The sequence below is a fragment of the Sarcophilus harrisii genome, chromosome 3 (genome assembly GCF_902635505.1).
Source record: "Sarcophilus harrisii chromosome 3, mSarHar1.11, whole genome shotgun sequence".
Taxonomy (NCBI): domain Eukaryota; kingdom Metazoa; phylum Chordata; class Mammalia; order Dasyuromorphia; family Dasyuridae; genus Sarcophilus; species Sarcophilus harrisii.
This window is the reverse complement of record NC_045428.1, coordinates 184,271,626-184,293,753: the sequence shown is the minus strand read 5'-3', so window position 1 is coordinate 184,293,753 and position 22,128 is coordinate 184,271,626.

The window sequence follows — 22,128 nt, the reverse complement described above, 5'->3', positions numbered from 1 at the left end:
GTGATTCCATCAATGTAGGGAATTCCCAGTAGTAAAAATTCCTTTCCCAATGTAGACTTCAATTGTTTTGAAACTTTAAAGTTTCAGAGAGTTCCCTTGAACACTTAAAAATTAAATGACTTTCCCAGGGTCTCATGGACAAAACGTGTCAGAAGCAGGTTTTATACTCCAAGTCTAGATAACTATATACTAGGTCTCATTGACAGAATTCCTTATATGTGTATCAAACTTACTGGACCTGAACCTGGAACTTTCCTCCTACAACCTATTTTATTTCTGCCAATGGCCCCATATTGCTTTTTAAATTTTTTTCCACTCATTACCTCTCTTTATCAGAGAAATTTTTACATAATTTCAAGCATGTAAGTATATAAAATAGGTATACAAATCAAACATTTACTAATAATAAAGCATAATTTTGTGACTCTTACATTCAGTTATGTGACCCTGTATGGGTACATGACTCACAGTTTAAGAAGCTTTGATCTAGAATCCATCTCTCTCCTTTAACCTCTACACCTACCTAGAATCGTATTGATTCTACCCTCTTACATGCATCTCTTTTAATTCACACAACTTGTGCTGTAGTTCTGACACACATCAATCATCTCTTATTCAGACTTAATGCCTCTAAAGTGATCTCCTTGCTTCCAATCCTTTTCCTCTATAATCACCCTTCAAAGAGCTACTAAATTGATATTCCTAAAATATAGACATTATTTGATTACATTCACACTCAAAATCCTTCAATATCTCTTTATTGTTTCTAAAATAACATAGAAACTCTGCAGTTCATCATTAAAAGCTTTTTATTCAAACATTAACTCAAATACTCCAATCTTATGGGAGAGCCAGTAATGTGCTTTATGAGGCAATAAGATGGAGAAGAACCAAAAAATGGTGGATATATTTGGAAAAATAAGAAGAAAAGTTTTAGGAACTAGGATTGTTCAAGCTAGTAAAAGAAAAGGCTTTTTCACAATTATATCAATCTTCTCTGAAGATGAAACAAAAGGGAGCAAGCTTCATATGAGGTCTAATGAGCAAAACAGTAAGAGGTCTTTGTGGAAGAAGAAGGAATTTGTGACCAAAATAGAATTAGAGATCATTATTGATCACAAAATAGAAAATGTTGATTCTGTCAAGTTAAAAAGTTTTTGTACAAACAAAACTAATGTAGACAGGATTAGAAGGGAAGCAATAAAGTGGGAAAACATTTTTACAGCTAAAGGTTCTGATAAAAGTCTCATTTCCAAAATATATAGAAAATTGACTCTATAAGAAATTAAGCCATTCTCCAATTGATAAATGGTCAAAGGATATGAACAGACAATTTTTAGATGAAGAAATTTAAACTATTTCTAGTCATATGAAAAGATGCTTCAAATCATGATTGATCAGAAAAATGCAGATTAAGACTACTCTGAGATACCACTATACATCTTTCAGATTGGCTAGGATGACAGGAAAAGATAATGCTCAGTGTTGGAGGGGATATAGGAAAACTGGGACACTGATACATTGTTGGTGGAATTGTGAATGCATCCAACCATTCTGGAGAGCAATTTGGAAAAAAAAAATATCAAAAAGTTATCAAACTGTCCATACCCTTTGATCCAGCAGTGTTACTACTGGGCTTATATCCCAAAGAGATCTTAAAGAAGGGAAAGGGACTTATAGGTGCAAGAATGTTTGTGGCAGCCCTCTTTGTAGTGGCTAGAAACTGGAAAGTGAATAGATGCCCATCAATTGGAGAATGGTTGAATAAATTGTGGTATATGAATGTTATAAAATATTATTGTTCTGTAATAAATGACCAGCAGGATGATTTCAAAAAGGCCTGGAGAGACTTACATGACAGGAGATCATTATACACTTCACCAATACTATATTATGATCAATTCTGATGGATGTGGCTCTTTTCAACAATGAGATGAACCAAATTAGTTCCAATTGTTCAATAATAAAAGAGAACCAGCTACACCCAACGAAAGAACTATGGGAAATGAGTGTGGATCACAACATAGCATTTCCACTGCTTCTGTGTTTTTGTCTGCTTGCATTTTTGTTTTCCTTCTCAGGTTATTTTTACCTTATTTCTAGGTCTGATTTTTCTTGTGCAGCAAAATAACTGTATGGATAACTGGTTGCTACTTCAGGCCCATTTGTTCCTATTTCAGCTCAACCATGCTTTTCATAGAGGCATTTGTGATGGTAACAATGCTGTTTGGCCTCATATTGCGGCATCTCCAGTGATTACTACGGTATTGGGTAATTTTTAATTTGGGGGTATACATATATTGTGTTTAACATATACATTAACATATTTAACATGTATTGGTCTACTTGCCATCTGGGGAGGAGGTGGGTGGAAGGAGGAGAAAAGTTGAAACAGAAGGTTTTGCAAGGGTCAATGCTGAAAAATTACCCATGCATATATCTTGTAAATAAAAAGGTATAATAATAAAAAATGTAAAAAAAAAAAAAAAACCAGTAAGAGGTCTTATTGTTGGTTTACCAAGAGTGTGAACATCTTAACAATTTGAATAAATAGGCCATTTAAAAGAAGCCTTGTTTACAGGAAATGTGATGGAAATAACATAGTCCCTGATAATAAAAATGTATATACTATGAATTCCTCATCAGATGGTGGGTTCCTTATCAGCAGAGACTGGTTTTTTGCTTTTGTTTTTGTTTTGGGGTTTTTTTTTTGGTTTTTTTTTTTTTTACTTTTGTTGTATTCCCAATGGTGAGCACAGTGCCTGACATACAGAAAATATGCAATAAATGTTTTGTTGACTAACTGAATTTACACATTTCCAGGCGTGTTAAACAGTTTTGGTCAATATATACATTAAAGAAATATTTATTTTTAAAATAAAAATGTTATTCTTCTATAAAAACCTTGTGGAACATAATATAAACTACAATATGAATTCAAAATTCACTTTGATGATTGGAGTTACCCTTGAGTTCAAACTAATATATAGGATCATAGACTTCAAAGTCTATCTACTACTATTGCCTCATTTTTAGATGAGTAAATTGAGACCAAGGAAGATAAATTACTTAATTGTTACATAGATAGCAAATATCAGAGACAGAATTTGAACCTAGGACTTCTGATTCCAAATCCAGGGATATATATATTTTAACATTGTGATGCACTGCCTCTTATTTGCAAGGAACTGTATTAGTTCCTAGAAGCTTAGGAGAAAGAGAACACAAAAGACTTCGGAAATTGCTGTCTCTGATCTCAACTTTATAGTTAGAAGAAATCTCTGGCTTTAGGAAAACTTTTTACTTAGATGTATTATATATTTCACATATAAAAGAGGAATAGTAAAGGTAAATACCTTGTATTTAATAATGTTATTCCTAATTCAAAATATAACAATGTAAAAAAGTAATATATAAACCATATTTGAAACCTTTAGATGAAAATGATTAAGCATAGTTAATAATTATTGTGATATGGCACAGTAGATGGCAATCAGAGGTGTCATAGTCTCTGAGATCCAGGGATGCCTTCAGTTAATACAAAATGTCTGGCCAAAAGGATAGTGAAGTTGTGATGATTAAACTACATTGTGTGCTTATACAAACCATTCTCAACCTGGAGAAGGTCTGCCTTATTAACCTCAAGATGATGGCAACTGAGGGTGACAGCAGAAAAAAGTAAGTTGGAACAGCTCAAGGAAAGATGACAAGAAGTCAAAAGTAAGATGGGGTATGACAGGGAAAATCTCTGAGAGGAAGAAACCAAGGATATAGGAGACACAAATGGGAACTGACAGGAATAAACTGTCTGGGATTGTAAATGAGCTCAGTGGGAAAAGAAGTGGAACATTCATTGGAGTGAGCCCACTGAATTATGGGATTATGCCCCCAGAACTCTTAGCATAACAATATTGTCTCCTAGCCAACAGAGCAATTCTAGATTTATTATACATCTTACTGCCTTTTTCATCCTGTCCTTGTAAAAGCAGCAAAGTTGATGCTGACTGGAAAATTAACCAACCTTTTCCTCTTCTCATCTCTTCTTCTCTCTAAATTAGTGAGAAAATGTAAATGTTATTTTCTCCCTCTCTTTCTGTCTCATCACAGCCAGTGAAACATTAGGAAGTCCTAGCGAGAAAATTTAATTCCAAGTTTTACTCTTTCCTTAGAGGCTGATGGCTTTTTGAAGGTGATAATGGACACTTTCCAAGTCAAACTGAAACACATTTACTAATAAATCTTTTCACTATAAAAGGTCTTTAAAATAGTTATATGTAGTCATATAAATGTCTCAGATATCTTCCTATGAGTAGGTCTCAAGTGTTTATTATTCTTATTTTCTCCAACAGTTTGATTAACAAAATGTATACAATAGGAGGCTTCTAACATCCATAATTAAACCACAAGCTTTTTACTATTTGCCTAGCATCTACTTAGTTTCTAAGAATATCTACTCCCCCACTCAAATTTAAACCATGTAACAGCTATATAACTAGTGAAAAGTTACCTAGTTTAAAAATTAGTGAAACTGGAATATTAATTCTGATATTTATTGAAAACTAGACAGCAATAGCCACGGTCATTCCACAGCATGTCCCATGCAGTCTTGCTTTAAAAACAGTCCATATAACAATCAAGCATACTATATAAAATACATTTCTGTTGTCATTAGCATCTCAAGAAAGTGAACAGTATTCCTTCAAGAAACGAAGTCATTATGTGCCTACATGCACAGTCTTTGAAATAGGCAATTTTCATTTGATATCTAATAGTAGCAGATAGAGAACAAGAGTTTTAATTTTAATGAATGTCTTATTGGGGAGGGAAATATTCTCTGATCAATTAATTCTTCTCTACCACACCCTGCACCTGTCCTTTCCTCCATCCCCCCTCCCCACAGAGTTGGGACAAGTAACAAAACTAAAGAGATATTAAATATGTTAAGCAAAGCAAAATCCTATTAATTCTTTATGAATGAAGAAAAAAATTGTTGTTAAGTTGTTTTTCAGTCATGTCCAACTCTCTGTGACCCCACTTGGTGTTTTCTTGAAAAAGATACTGGATTATTTATTGTTTGTTTTTCCAGTTCATTTTACAGATGAGGAACTGAGTCAAACACAGTTAAGCAACTTGCCCAGGATCACACACTTAGTAAGTATGAGTCAGATTTTAATTCAGAAAGATAAATTGTCCTGACTCCAGACCCAGCAGACTATCTGCTACATCACCTTGATGCCTTATGAAAAAGTTTATTTGATTGAATTGGAAGAGGAACTTATATTGGTTAGAAGATTTGCCATATCACTAATATGCTTAGAAAAGAAAATCTCATTACCTCCTTTTCTCAATTCATGCTATCTAAAAGTATCTGTGAGCTGAAGAGAAAAGGTCAAGAGAAACCTTGTGAAGACAAAAGAGTTGGCCTGTGATAGGAGGTGGACACCAAGAGAAATGGGTTGTAGGATTTCTGGAAGGAGGCAACATGGACCAAGTGAGTATACTTTTTCAGGATGAAACCTTCCAGGGACTATAAAGTGCAAAGTGATAATTCTTTATTCTCTTTCAGTCCTTGTGTTTCCTTGTGAGAACCTAGTGCTTTTCCTATAGTCTTGGACAAAGTTTACTTTTTAAATGTTTGTTTATCTTTATTTTTATGTTTTTTTTCTTTTTTAAAAAAGTAGAAGAAGCTGCAAAGAAGTGAAGGATATTTTAAAGTTTACTTTGTTTCACAAATTGGCACAATAACAAAGAAGCATAAATAATACACAAATAAATGAATAAGTTAATTTCATCACTGTCTTTAGACCACTACTAATGTGCCTTTCCATAATTAATTATATTAGTCCTCAGAAAACAGACTTTATTATCTGGAATATACTCAAAGCTTCTCTACTATGACAGATAACCTTCCAGAACATGCACTTTGATGGCATCATTTTCAAGAAATAAGAGAATTATTTTCTTGCCCAATGAGACATTGTATTTTTTTAAAATGTGAAGATTACAAAAGATAAAATAGATAATTTTAAATATACAAAACTGACAAATTTTTGAATAGTCAAAATTAATGCAACTGGGATAAGAAGGTAAAGGTCAACTAGAAAAATATTGTATTGATTATTTATGATAAGGATGTGATAGAGAACAGAAATATATAAAACCAAAAGGTATTACTCAATAAATGTGATCAAATGATATGAACAGTTTTTAAGAAAATTGCAAATAATTAACAATTGTATAATAATTAAAAATCCTCTATATCACTAATAATTAAAGAAATTAAATTCTAAACAACCCTGGGGTTTCAGCTAAACCCACGAATCCCTATCAGCTACTTATAAATTGCAGACCATGTCAGCACACATTTATGATAAATATATGGAATAAATATAAAGAAAGAGTTTTTCCTTAATAATAGTAGCAAGTTCAAAATTTGCTACTACTCCAAAAGTAGTTTTATTTGCAATAGGGAAACACTGTAAAATTTTCCAATAAGAAAAAGAATGAAGCAAGAATTCTGGTTGTCATCAGGTTTATATTTAATAAAATATTAGAAATGATAGGAATAAAAATAAGACAAGAAATTAAAGTAATAAACACTAGAAAAGAACATACAACATCATTATTTGTGAACAATATAATAGGTTTTTAAGAAAACCCTAGAGATTCAATAACAAAAATAAAAATAGCAATAAACTCTCAAGAGTTGTTTTAGCAAACGTGAAATAAATACAAAAACACAATTCATATTCTATTACAAAGAGAAATCAGTAAGAAGAGATGAAGGAAATACAATTTAAAATAAACATAAAACATGAAATATCTATGTTAAAACCTACCAGAACACCCATAAGACTTTATACATATAGAACAAAGTAGTTATGACAGAAATAAAGGAAAATCTGAGAAATGCTCATCATTCATATCTGAACCATGCGAATGAAGTAAAAACAATCTATGCATTTGATGGAATATCTATTAAAAGCCCAAAGGACATTTTCATGTACAAAAACTATTTATTTATTTTGAAACATAAAATTGTGGTCGGAGTTTTATTAAACACTTGGCCAACTAGGGAAAACTAATTTCATTATTAGATGGTAGTCTACCCAGTCAATTAATCAAAACATTTATATCCATCAGCAAACAAACAAATAAAAAAACTCAAGTCATACTAGAAAGGCCAGGATAGATTACAAACTTTTCCATACTATTTAGATTGAAGTATCCGGTCACAGAAACACAGGTTGAGGCAAGAACATGAATTTTTTTTTTAATATACAAGTCAGTTTAGTCTAGCTTTTATAACTAGACAATTTTTCTGAGAAGAAAAGGGAAGAAAAAAGCAAGAGTAGTATCAGAGTACTATTCTGCTTTCTTTCCTGCTTCAAGCAAATAAATAGTAAATTAAATTCAATAGATATTATGTCAAATTAAAACAAAATGTATGTGCAAGGAAAATGGCAATAAGAAAATAGTAAAATCTAGATTCTATAGGTATATGAAATTAGACAAGTTAATAACTTGTGCAAACAATAAAAATGGCAAATAGGAAAATAATGGGGAAAAGGAAGAATGAATGATATTTGGCAGGAGTAAGTCTTATAAAGTTGTAGTTCTCAAACCCATCAATACTGTCTAAAGACAGGAAAATTGACCAGTGGAATATATTAGGTAGCTAATTCAAGGAAGGAATTAGTGGTCAAGTCCAACGAAGTAAAGAACACCAAACATTGGGGAAGAAATCTCTCTGTGCAATAAGAACAAACTCAGAAAAAAAAAATTGATTAGAATTTTGATAGAAAATAGGTTTCATGGTTATTTTACCAGAGTAAATTCCAAAATGATAGCAAGTTAACAACAAATCATTACTCCATTAAGAAGTTAGAGGAAAATGAAAGATATCTTTCACAACTGAAAGAGAGGAAATTAATTAATGACCATAAAAATTATTTTTAAAAAGACAAAAGAGACTACATAAATTGTATAAAAATGATCTTAAAGATTTTGTATAAATAAAAGCATTGACCAGAGTAAGGGGGAGCATGTATTGAAAAACATTCTTTTTGTGGACTGTTTTTCCAGCAACTCATTGTTCCTTAATCAAGGATTGTCTTTCCTTTCTAAACACCTCACTCTACCCTCTAAGAAACATGATTCTATTTCCTATAGCCTAGTATTCTTACTAGTTCACAATTTTATCTCTATGGGTATCTGAACTCGGAATTCATTGTTAAAGTTAAATAGACCAGTACTGGTCTGTCCCCTTTCCCCTAATGATTTAAATTTACTCTAAGTCCACAGATACAACCTTAACTTAAAATTTCATCTCTAGAATAAGGCATTCTTTTTCTATCCATTTGTAAGCATCAGATAAGATACATGTTGCTAGCCAACATGGTTTTGTGGTAAGTAGAGAAAATCTGAATTGAGAATAATAGATATCCTAAGTCTGGGGAATTACTTTAAAATACCAAACCAACCCAGCCAAATAAACAAACAGAAAAAAAAAAAGTAAGACACACACACACACACACACACACACACACACACACACACACAAAATCTCTCCTCCCTTGTTTACTTAGAGGCTATTTCACAAAAGCCAGAATCTCTTCTATTTCCTAGCAAGCCTGGGAAACCCTCACCCCATTTTGGGGGAAAATAAGCACAATAGCAAGCTTTAGGTTTTTGGTTTTACTTTCTATTTAGACATTATTTATCTACAGAACTATGAAATAGAGTTGATCATTAGAAATGTTAACCTGTATGTTTATATATATGCATGTGTGTATACAGGCATGTATGTAGACAGATGATGAGGGAAAATTCATTCTTTAACCTATGGAGATGAAAAGTTTGATCAGAAAGAACTGATCTGGAGACTTGGAATATTTAAACAATAGGGGGAATGATAAATTATACAAGTCATATGAATTTAGTATTCAGATACACAACTACTCAAATATATCTGTGATCTCATTGATTTAGTATTTCTTTCAATGAATACCATAACCCATCAATGTTTTTCAATCCTGTGAGATTATCATCCATATCTTCCTGTAAATTTGCCATAAATATTTCTACCCAATATGTCCACGGACTTCCTTGCTGCCTCCCAACTTTATGAAGCTATAATTGGAATACTAGTTACTAACTTGTTACAGCTTGTTCACACCAACCATGCTTCTTTTGATGGCCTTCATTCAATGTGATGCTCACCTTTATTTCTGAGCCAGTGCTATTTCAGTTATATGCTGTACAGCATTACTTGCATAATTTTTGTATTTAAAAGATGGTCTTTTTCTACTTTAGGAAGCTTGGGGTCATATGTGCAAGATTTTTGTCTGCTCTAAAAGTGCCAAAAAAACCTATGCAAAAACTTTATGCAAAAGAAAATATAATAGCATGCATTTTTCAGTAGGGAAAAATGTAGTGGAAAAACTATAACTGAGCTACATACATAAGAGACGCTGGGTCCAGCAGTGCAGTGACTGACAGTAATTATGAGACCAACAGGAAGTGAACCCATCTGGCAGATTTTTTCTTTTATTCAATTAATGTTTAAAAGATCAGTGACTTTATCAGGAGTGGTAGGATGCCATCATTAGAAGAAGACATCAATGGCTTTCCACTGTTGGATACATGAATTTTACTTCCAAACATGTGCCTTGGCCACATGTATTCCTTGCTTGTTCAATTTTCCACCCATGTGCCCTGAATACACATATGTCCTACATTTGTACCTCACTGTGTGTTCCCTATATGAATTCTCTCCTGCTGATGCTGTGTTTAATTGTAAGAGAGTATACCCCAGGTTTGTGAAAGAAATGTCTTATTGCTACTTTTCTCACTATTCCATTTCATTGAACTTTTTTATTCTAAATAAGTGTTCTTTGGCTAAAACATATTGATGGGTATTCATGAGCTATGGTTTTGGGAAATATCGACAAAGAATATCTTGAACTGTTCCCTGGGAGACCTTCTTTGAGAGTTTGGGATAGATGACTGACTTCAGGTGCTACACACATAATTACTAAAACTATAAAATTAAAGAAAAAATTAGATGATAGAAAAACCTACATCAAAAACTCTGGCATATTTTAAGAGTAAACTAAAATATAAATTCAATATCCTATGATTGCAATCATTCTTTCATGCTCTTTTGTAAAACTGTTTCAGAGATTGGAGGTTTCTGGTGTGAATGAATTATATTTCTTTATGGTATTCAAATAAAATCCATCAATTAAAATGGGAGGGACATGAATGTCCATTTCATTATGTGGAAGGAGAGGATTGGTTTGACATTAATAATATACAGTACCTTCCAACTTTCTCCTTGAAGAAAATATTCATTGTATTTAGGTATATAGTAGTCTAAAAATCCTTGATTTCTTTCATTTCTTAAAAGGAACAAAAAATTTTAATATACCTTTCTGTCATTCTCATATGAACCTCTCTTCTCACTGAAGTCCTGAGCATGAAAATACATATTCAATCAATATATATTTTGACCTGGTTTGTCTAATTTTATCTTACTCTTAATGTAATTTCTCTACATCATCCTCTCCAAATATGTGGGGATATAAAGTAAAGTTTAATTTATGTTGGGCCTTTTGCTTATGCTTACCATAATTACTCTAAGAAGATATGATGAAGTGTCCAGGAAATTATACTTCCTTTTACCTTGGACTCAAAATTAAATCCATTCCTTTTATCTCCTATCCAAGGAGAAGGTAAGGAAAATTATAACTGATCAGCATGCTTTATTGAGCTATGTGTCCAGTCACATAATTAAAGATAACCTTTCATTTGACTATAACTTCCATATGCTTTCTGGATTTATTTATCTTGATACTATCAATATGGTTTAACATAGTTCTTTAAATAATATGTAAATTTAGTCAATGAATAGAGATTTTGCATTTAAAATATTAGCAGAAAAGCCTACACATTTTAAGATTCTTGGTACCCTCCTAGAATTGTCAGATCAAAGAACCATAGGTTGTTTTAAATAACAGATCATATATATCAACCAGGATAAATGAAGAAGTAGTAAGAGAAAAACAAACTTTCTTCAGAGACAGCTAGATGGCATGAAAAACAGACCTTTCTGAACCTAGAGTCAGCAAGACCTGAAATCAAATTTGGCTTGAGATACTTACTGTGTGACCTTGGACAAGATTCTTAACCTTTGTTGTCTGCCTCAGTTTCCTCAACTATGAAATAGAGATAATATAATATCTACATACCAGTATTGTTGTGAGGATCAATGAAATATAAAGCACTTTGCTTATATATACATATATATATGTGTGTGTGTGTGTTAACATATACATATATGTTTATGTGTGTATATATATGTTAACATATACATATATGTTTGTGTGTATGTGTATTGCTTAATAGTTGTTCCCTTCCCTTTTCTCCCACTCGGTCCATATGAAAGAACATGAAGATGTGAGTTGCTATCTAAAAAAATAATTCCTCTCCTACTGAGCAGAAGTACTATGGCAACAACTTCTCATTAGCAGGTTAAAACTAATCTGTCTTACAATGGTTTAAGCCCAGTTTATGTTCCTTGTTAATGGGTAAACAATCCAACTCTTAGTGAACTCTACTTCATAGTGATGGGAAGCCAATACTGAAGGATCAAAAATTATATCACTATGAATGCTTGGTCACATAAACACACACACATACACACAAAAAACTTGTAGAGAATGGAAGAAATATATTACTAAATATGTATTCATGTCCTGGTTTTCAAGAAATGGGGGTAAAAGGATGCTTTGTTCAGAATACTAGAAAAAGAAGCCTGATTTAAAGAAAAATCAGAGTGTTCCAAAGGCAGAATTAGTTATTTGAAGAAATGATAGGTTTTCCTTTCTTGGAAGATATTAGGTAAAGTTTGTACAATGACTTGTTGCCTATGTATTGGTGGACATTCTTGAACAAGATGGCCACAAGTCCTTTCCAACATTTACAATTTTTGATTTGAGAAATGTTGTGATTTCTTATTCTTATTTGGAACAGATTATTCTCTTTCCTCTTCAAAATATATTTCTAAGGCTAGGCAATAGCTGTTTAAGTACAACAAAATGACTTACCTGCCTTATTATCAATGAACAAATGCTTTAACTTTTAAAATTACCTTTTCTTATTCTGTCAAATGTTCTCTATAATTCTGCACTCAATTTGCAAATCACTATACTCAGAACATTACTGTAGATGTCAACTAATGGTCATTGCTAAAAATTAAGTAAGGGGAATTTAACTAAAGCAAACTAAAGAAATTGAAATGCTATACTATTTATTGTTATTCAATTGTATATATCTGAGTCTTCATGATCCCATTCACTATACCATGCAAATGCTATCTTTTTTGCCAATTTTCTTCTCTAGTGTCAATAGTCAAAAAATAAAAATCTAATTTGGGAGCAGAAGATCTTCAGAGTTTCTGGCCCAAACAAACAACTGCTATTTACATCAGCTGGGCAACATAGCTTTTCCTTCCTTCCCTCCCTTTTTTCTCCTGAGGAGGAAGCCACTTTTGCAAATACAGATGGAGACTTGTTCTGCAATTTATTGTTTTGGAGAGATACTTGGAGTGCTGATTAGTTAAATGTACTTCCCTTGATCACACAGCAGTTTGTGTCAAAGATCTGACTTGAATTAAGATCTTCTTAAGTTTTAAGGTTAACTTTCTATCAATTATACCTTGGGACTGCTGAAGCATTTGAAGAAATGGAAAGTTCTTCATCCAAAAAATAATACTGCTTGAAAATATATATTTGTGGACTTCTTGGGGCAGAGTCAAGATGGTGGAGAACAGATACAACTCTCTGTAACCTCTTCTAACTTTCCCTCAAACCAACTAGGAGATTAAGCTTCTAAACTGGTTTTGAAGTAAAAGAATCTGCAAATAGTTGAAGTACAACAAATTTCTAGAAGATGATATCTTGGAAGAACTTCAGAACAGGTCTATTTCAATGGGCAGGAGAACAGTCTGCCAAGCCTAGACCACAGCAAAGGGAAACTGGGACAAGAAGCTGGAGTGGAGAGTAGAGAATTGCAGTTTCCATGTGATTGGGAATCTTTTGTGAAACTCTAAAGTCACTTTGTCCTGGTTGCAAGCAGGTGGTTTGGCAGATTTACCTTTTGTAAAAAACAAATTGTAAACCACTGAGCCCCAGAAGAACACTGGACCTAGCCACCATTACCCAGCCCTGGAAATCTATCAGCAGAATTGCCTCAGGGCAAATTAAAACAGCTATCACTCCTCTGCATTGAACATACCTCAAGCCTTAAAAAAATGAATAAAAAACAAAAAATAACTCTCACCATAGACAGATTTTATGGAGAGAGAGAACAGACCTCAAATCCTGAGCAACTCCAGAAGAAACCCCAAAGAGAGATATGAGCTGGTCCCCATTTCACAAGGCTTTCTTTGAAAACTACATAAAGGATTTTAAAACAGAGACAAGAAAAATGGAGAAATGAAATGAGGTCATTGCAAGAAGGAATGGAAAAAGAATACAATGAACAAAAAAAATTAATTGACCAATTTCAAAAGGAACTAAAAAAAGATAACTGAAGAAAACAATATACTAAAAATTGGAATTGAACAAATGAAAGTGAATGACTGAATAAGACTTCAAGAATCAGACAAACAAAAACCAAAAAAAAAATGAAAAAATAAAAGAAATATGAAATATCTCCTGGGAAAAACAACTGACCTGGGAAAAAATAGATCTAGGAGAGACAATTTAAAGATTACTGGGCTTTCTGAAAGCCATGTTGAAAAAAAAGAACCTAGAAATTATCTTACAGGAAATCATAAAAGAAAACTGCCCTGAAATTTTAAAATCAGAAGGCAAAATAGCCATAGAAAGAATCCACCAATCACGTCCTGAAAGAGACCTCAAAATTAAATTCTAAGGAATATCATGGCTATATTTCAGAACTATCATACCAAGGAAAAGATATTGCAAGCAGCCAGAGTAAAACAATTTACTGAGGAGACACAATTAGGATTTCGCAGGACCTCGTAGCTTCCAACTTAAAGGGTCAAAGGGCCTGGAATCTCATATTCTGAAAAACAAAGGAAATGGGATTGCAGCCAAGAATAAGCTATCTAGCTAAAATGAGCATTATCTTTCAGGGGAAAAGATGGACATTCAATGATAAAAATTAATTTCATCTATTTATAATGAAAAGATCAGAATTGAACAAAAAAATTTAACCTCCAAACACAGTACTCAAGAGAAGCATAAAAAAGTAAAAAGGAAAGAACTCTTGAGAATTATATTTCTGTTATGGGTATACTTAGAGAATGTGGGTATAATTTGATTTTATTATGATAATATGAAAAAGAAACTCGAATAGAAAGAGGATCATACTGGAAGAAGAGAAAAAGAAAGTAAAATAAAGGCAATTACATGTCACAAAGAGGCAAAGAAAACCTATTATAATTGAGAGAAAGAAGGGAGGAATATGAACATTGTGTGAATCTTACTCTCATCAGATTTGGCTTTAAAAGAGAATATGACATGTTTAGTATGTCACATCTAATAGGGAAGTAGGAGGGAAAGGGGGAAGAGAAAAATAAAGTATAATAGAAAGGAAGATAGAAGAATTAGGGGAAAGGTATAAAAATGGGGAGGGGCTCTAAAGGGGGAGGACTGTTTGAAGGAGGTCAAAAGCAAAATACTTGGGAGGAGGGAAGGGAGATAGGAAAGAGAAAACCATAACCTAGGGTAAATAAGATGGCAGGAAATACAGAATTAGTTATTTTAACTGTGAATGTGAATGGGTGAACTGCCACATAAAAAAAGAAGTGGATAGCAGACTGGCTTAAAAGCCAGAATACTAGAATATGTTGTATACAAGGAACACATTTAAAGTATAGTGATTCATACAAAATGAAGGTAAAGGGCTGGAGCAGAACATATTTTGCTTCAGGTGAAGAAAAAAAAAAGCAGAAATAGCAATCCTGATTTCAGATCAAGTAAAAGAAATGATAGATGTAATTAAAAGAGATAAGGAAAAAACTATATCTTACTAAAGGGTACCATAGATAATGAAGCAATATCAATACAAAACATATATGCACCAAGTGGTATAGCATGGAAATTCCTAGAGGAAAAGTTAAGAGAGATGCAAGAAGAAATAGACAATAAAACTGTATTAGAGGAAGATCTCAACTTTGCTCTCTCAGAACTAGATAAATCGAACCACAAAATAAAAAAGAAGTTAAGGAGGTAAACAAAATGTTAGGAAAGTTAGGTATGATAGATCTTTGGAAAAAATAAATGAAAATAGAAAGGAGTTTACTTTTTTCTCAGTGGTTCATGAAACTTTTACAAAAATTAACCATGTGTTAGGGCATAAAAATCTCAATATCAAATGTAGAAAGATAGAAATAATAAATGCATTTTTTCAGATCATGATGCAATAAAAATCACATGCAATATAAGGCCAGTAAAAAATAAACCAAAAAATAATTGGAAACTAAATAAGCTCATCCTAAAGAATGAATGGGTGAAACAGCAAATCATAGACACAAATAATAATTTCATCCAAGAGAATGACAATAATGACAATCTCTCCTTATCTACTCCCCACTTGTCTGCTGGCTAAATTTTCAAATTTCTCATCTTTAAAAATCTTTCACTTGAACCTTTCATACCCTCAAGCTATTGCTCTATACCTCTTCTCCCATTCATAGTCAAACTTTTAGAAAATGTACTCATTGCCTTCTATTTCCCATTTTACAGCCTACATAAAACTCTTACGACTCTACCACATAATATATCTATTTTCAAAAGTTAGCAATGAGAATCTATGCAAAAATTGACCATATATTAGTGTAAAATATGAGCTAGCTCCCTGGAGGGATTTGGGGTCAGTCAGAGTCAGTATAAATTAAAGTCCTTGGTCTTGTGAAGGAGAAGTAAAGGAGGTAGACAAGCAAAATCCTAGATTTTGGAGTCCAGAGTCACCAGCCTCTCTTGTCCTCTTCCTGCTGCCAAGTACCTCTACCTTTTCTCCCTCCATCCTCCAATCCTTCCCTATGATTATCTTAATACCAAACATTCAGTAAGCACCAATGATGAGAAGAACCATTTATCCAAATATATGCTAATAGAGTCATTATCTCACATTGAATAGGTAATTAGCCTTAAGTGCTTAGATGTCTGATTCAAGCATACCCTTTGGAGTTTCAGCCCTCTACATATTAGGACATAAAGACATCAAAATCAAATGCAGAAAGGCAGAAATAGTAAATGAATTTTTTTCAGACCATGATGCAATAAAAATTACATTCAAAAAAAGGCCAGAATAAAATAGACCAAAAAGTAATTGGAAACTAAATAATCTCATCCTAAAGAATGAATAGGTGAAATGGCGAATTATAGACACAATAATTTCATGCAAGAGAATGACAATAAGGAGACAACATATCTAAATTTGTGGGATGCAGCCAAAGTGGTAATAAGGAAAAATTTTATATCTCTAGATGCTTACTTGCATAAAATAAAGAAATTCTTTCAATGATCAATGAATTGACCTTGCAACTAAAAAAGCTAGAAAAAGAACAACCAATCAAATACCAAACTTGAAATTCTAAAAATAAAAAATGAGATTAATAAAATTGAAGGCAAAAAAACTATTGAATTAATAAGTAAAATTAAAAGTTGGTTTTATGAAAAAAAAAACAACAAAATAGATAAACTTCAAGTTAATTTGATTAGAAAAAGGAAAGAGGAAAATCAAATTGTTAGTCTCAAAAATGAAAAGGGAGAACTTTCCACCAATGAAGAGGAAATTAGAGCAATAATTAGGAGTTACTTTGCCCAACTTTATGCCAATAAATGTGATAACCTAAGTGAAATATAGGAATATCTACAAAAATATAAATTACCCAGATTAACAGAAGAGGAAATAAATTACTTACTCATATTTTAGAAAAAAATAGAATAAGCTATTAACTCCTATGGATTTACATGTGAATGCCATGAAATATTTAAAGAACAACTAACTTCAATACTATATAAAGTATTTGAAAAAATAGGGAATGAAGGACTCCTACCAAATTTCTTTTGTGACAAAGACATGGTAACTGATACCTAAACCAGGCAGGAGAGAAACAGAGAAAGAAAACTATAAAACAATCTCCCTAATGAATATTGATGCAGAAATCTTAAATAAAATATTAGCAAAGAGATTACAGAAAATAATCCCCAGGATAATATACCATGACCAAGTAGGGTTTACACCAGAAATGCAGGGCTGGTTCAATATTAGGAAAACTATTAACTTAATTGACTAGGTCAATAAACACATGATTATCTCAAAAGATGCAGAAAAAGCATTTGATAAATTTTTTTTCTTTCTAGATACAATTTTTCTTGTGCAGCAAGATAATGTATAAATATGTATATTAGATTTAACATATATTTTAACATTTTTAACATGTATTAAATTACTTGCCATCTAGGAGAGGGGCTGAGGGGAAGGAGGGAAAAATTTGGAATAGAAATTTTTGCAAGGGTCAATGTTGAAAAATTGCCCCTGCACATAATTTGTAAATAAGAAGCTTTAATTTAAAAAAAAAAAAGAAAGTATATATTTGCAAAGAAACCAAACTCTTTTTTTTTCAAGAAAGAAACTAGTCAGGCAACAGATGAAGAATATTTGCAATAAAGACTTTGCCAGTACTTGTGTAAAGTGGAGAAAACACCTGAACAAAGTGTTATATCTATAATTCAATTCTGACTGACAGCTAGGTTACCACATTTAAGATCAAGTATTGACAAATTGAAAAGTATCCAGAAAACAACAATCAAGTAGATTAAAAACCTTGAGTTTGTGTCATGCAAGATGATGATTTTTAGTTTGGTGAAAAGGAATTTTAAGAGAGAAGGAGAGATCTCTTAAATGTATGCATTTAAAGAGCTGCCCTTGGAAGATAGATTATATAATCATTCTGCCTGGCCTCAAAGGGTACGAGTGGGAATAATGTGTTGAATTTTATGATAGATAAATACCCAATGTAAGCAATAACTTCCTAATATTTTTTTATATAAAAAAGCCACTTTGAGAGATAGGAGATTCTTTCTTCTCTGGAGGTCTTCAAGCAAAGGTAGGATCCAAATTTTTTGGAGATGAGATCAAAATGATTCTGATAACAGGCATTGATGTTTTTATGATGACTTCTAAGGTTCTTTCTCTTCAAGGATGATGTGATTGTGCCACTTAATTACTGAAAATGCTGGAATTTGAAGTTCAATTGAAGTACTTGAGAATGTCAATAAGGAAAGAATTTTTTTTAAGAAAAAAATTCTTTCCTTAGTTCAATAAAATTCTAGTATTGGTAACATTCCATCTGAAATACTTAGCAGTTATTTAAAAATAAAACCAAAAAAAACTAATATTTTTCACATTTTATAATTAAGTTGTTTGTTATTAATATCAGGATACTGATATTCATCAAGTTAAATATTAATATTAACTATAGTAGAAAGAAAATAAATGTTTTGTTTTATGGTTTGGGTAGTAAAAACATTTTTTTAAACATATATGTTGTGCTGTTTTTTCTTGAGGCTAGAAACTAGAGTATTTCCTTTCAGGGAGTAACTCTGAAGATGAGACAAATCAAATATCTGATTAATCTCCAGGTGGGAAGTTTATCTAAGTTTTTCACATGTTACTTTTGTCAAAAAAAAAAAAAGTTTTATACTATAAAACAAAACCTATCAAGTCCCTTGACACACTGCATGAAAAGATAGCAACTAACAGCTTTTTGAATTTGCATTCTTTTATCTCCATATTCAAGTTAACATTCTTAAATAGAATGTGAAATTCCATTCTAAAAACATGTATTAGACATGAATTAAATACTAAGTATTGTGCTAAAAATGGGATTTAAAGGCAAAATATGAAACAATCTCTATCCTCACTGGATCTATTTTCCTTTGGAAGTAACAAGTGAAAAAAGGAGAAAATACAAAGTAATTGGGAAGGAGAGCACTAATGTCTGAGCAAAATAAGAAAGGCCTTTTGTAGGAGGTGGCACCTGAGTTGAGCCCTAAAGGATTTTTCAAGATGAAAAGAAAATATTACAGGTATAGGAGACAAATTGAGCAAAAGCATAGTGGTAGGTGTTGGAATATCTGGATAAAATATGTTGTTGAATTTGGAATATAGAAATGGTGAAGGGAAAAAAAAAAAGCGAAATCAGTCAGGGAAGATAGGTTGAAGCCAAATTGTGAAGACTTTTGAATATCAAACAAAGGAGCTTGCATTTTATCTTAAAGACAAAGGAAACCATTGGTGCTTCATAGGCAGGGGAGTGATATGAGCATATTTTTAAAGAAAAATAATATAAGTATATTTTATTATAATGAATTCTGTCCAGATGTCCAAGTCCAAATACTTTCTACACTATTAATAAATGGCGTATTTGAGATTCTATTTATGATAGTATCATATAGATTTGATGGAAGAGATAGAAGATAAATTCACATATGACCTTCATGTTATGTTTTACATATGCATAAATCAGAAAGAAAATTAAGTTTAAATATTTTTCCTTCAGTTTTGCTTTTACTTTTCCCATAAAGAACAAATACTGGAGGCAACTAGGTGATGTAGTAGATAGAATACCAGCCCTGAAGTCAGGAGAACTTGAGTTCAAATCTGGTCTCAGACACTTAACACTTCCTAGCTGTGTGACCCTGGGCAAGTCACTTAATCCCAATTGCCTCAGCAAAAAAAAAAAAAAAAAAGAATAAATGTTCACTATATCCAGATGCATATTGAACAGCCTAAATCTAACTAAAATTTTCTTGGGTTTATCTTTTTATCAAGATTCGCTGCAATATGGGGTGTGTGTGTGTGTGTGTGTGTGTGTGATGTAAATTATGTCCCCTTTAACCTTTGGGGGGGCCTTGAAACTGTGTCCCCTTTAATCTGTGAGGGAAGGGTGATTCAGATTCTCAAGCTCTTCCCTGGGAGGGGCACACCTTTCCCAGACTACACCCTTCCCAAGTTAAGTGGTCTCATTCAATTGGAGAATTTAGACAGGGACATAAACACTGCCCTCTGTTGAATTGGAAATTAGTCCCTCAAACTACTCCCAGCTCAGGGCCTGGGAAAACCCTGAAAAAACCTCAGAAGGCTAAATGAAAGCTGACTCTGAACAGTGAATCTTTGCAGAAGTCCTAAAGGATTTTGCCACTGCTGAAGATATTTTCTTCTCAGTATTAACCCACCTTTGCTATATTCCTAACAGGACCTTGCCCACTAAGAAGGCTGTTTTTCTAGCAAGCTATCTTTTTTATGTAAATAAATACCATTTTTTGCCACAAACCTCATGCCTGTAGTCATTGTGGTTTTGAATTCTATCACAAAGCCTGCTAGTGGCCAAGGGGATCCCATTGCTGTTAGGGGATCTTTAACACTCAATTATCACACCTCAACCTGTGTTTGTGTGTGTGTGTGTGTGTGTGTGTTAGGCTAGTATATATGTAAGAATTTCTGCAGAAAAATTTCCAAGTTGAGGAAACTGGCCTGGTTCTCTACAACATATAGTCATAGAGAATTTTCTACTGCCCTGAGAGGCCAAATAAATTGAGAAGATTACAAAATAACCATGTCTGGACTCCAACTCAGGTGTCTTCATTACATGTCAGCTCTCTATGCTCCTTTGTGTCAACCTATCTCTCTCACTCCAGGTTTGTACTATCAGCGTTTGGAGAGTTAGAGTGAAAATGAAAAAGAGGGATACTCAATCTTCCGGTCCCCACCCTTGAAATCCACACATTTCTGGTGTGATGTCGGCATTCTCTATGCCTTGGCACCTAGCATGAGGTTCTCTTCAGTCACTGCCCTCAAATGAATTAGAGAAAGATTAATCATATATTTGCAGGGGAAAGGGAAAGGGAATAGTAAGATAAATGAATAAATAAATAAATAAGCATGGCCTGGTATCCTAGACTTTCCCAGACAGCAATAGTGATTAACTCACTTTTGCCTAGCTGGATGCCCAACATCCAGCTTTTCACAGTTTGGAATGCTTAATTAAAATTAATAAATCAATATCATTTTCATTCACATTACTTCTTGAGCCCCCTAGTCAATATCCAGATTTACTAAGGACTCACTTTTGCCTGTATACTCAGATAAGTCACGATTCGCTGTTAAAAATCCCTATTCACAAATAATGAAACACACAAATCAAAATTAATTTAATCATATTTTATCTAGAGTAAGCTCATGTTAAAGTACTAATTAAATCAGGAATTATGAACAAACCTAAATAAAGACCTGCAGTCTCAGGCAGGAGAGAGAGAGAGGAAGAAGAGGACATCATTATTCTTCACCAGATTTCCCAGGCATAAAAGTTTTTTGTTGTTAAGCCGTGTCTGACTCTTCATGACCTGATTTAGGGTTTTCTTGGCACAGATACTGAAGTATTTTTCCATCCTCCAGTTCATTTAATAGATAGGAACTGAAGCAAACATGGTTAAATGATATTCCCAGGTCACATAGCTAAATATAAGTAATAAATAAAAATAGAAGTTATATATACATTAATCTATTCCAGCAACCCTGATTTTTATAGTCCCAATAGGTAAAGAAAGTTTGAGACACCTATGGGGTCCCGTGTTTCTCACACCTGCAGTCTTGATTTATATTCCTAATCAGAGGCACTGACCTGCTTTCTGTTCCTTCTATACAACACATCATCTCCCAGCTCCATTCAGTTTCCCTGGCAGTCGGTTCCTTATGCCTGGAATTCTTGGCCTCCTGCTTCCTTCAAATTTAAGGGGCCATTTCCAATTCTGCTCAATACTTTCCTAGGGAGATTATCCCCAATTTGCCCAGTATTTATCTTGAATGTACAGTTATTTGCATATCTCTTGCAAAATACCCCTAGAGTTGGGGAATTGTTTTAGTCTTTCTTTTTATCTCCAGTATAGTAAGTGCTCAATGAGGTTTCCAAACTACTTCCTGGTGTTTGGTTCCAATTATCTTGTAGAGTAAGCCTCTTTACTCATCTACTTCCAATATTTCCCATTCAGCATGAAAGGGAACAATTGACTCATTAAGATTTACAAG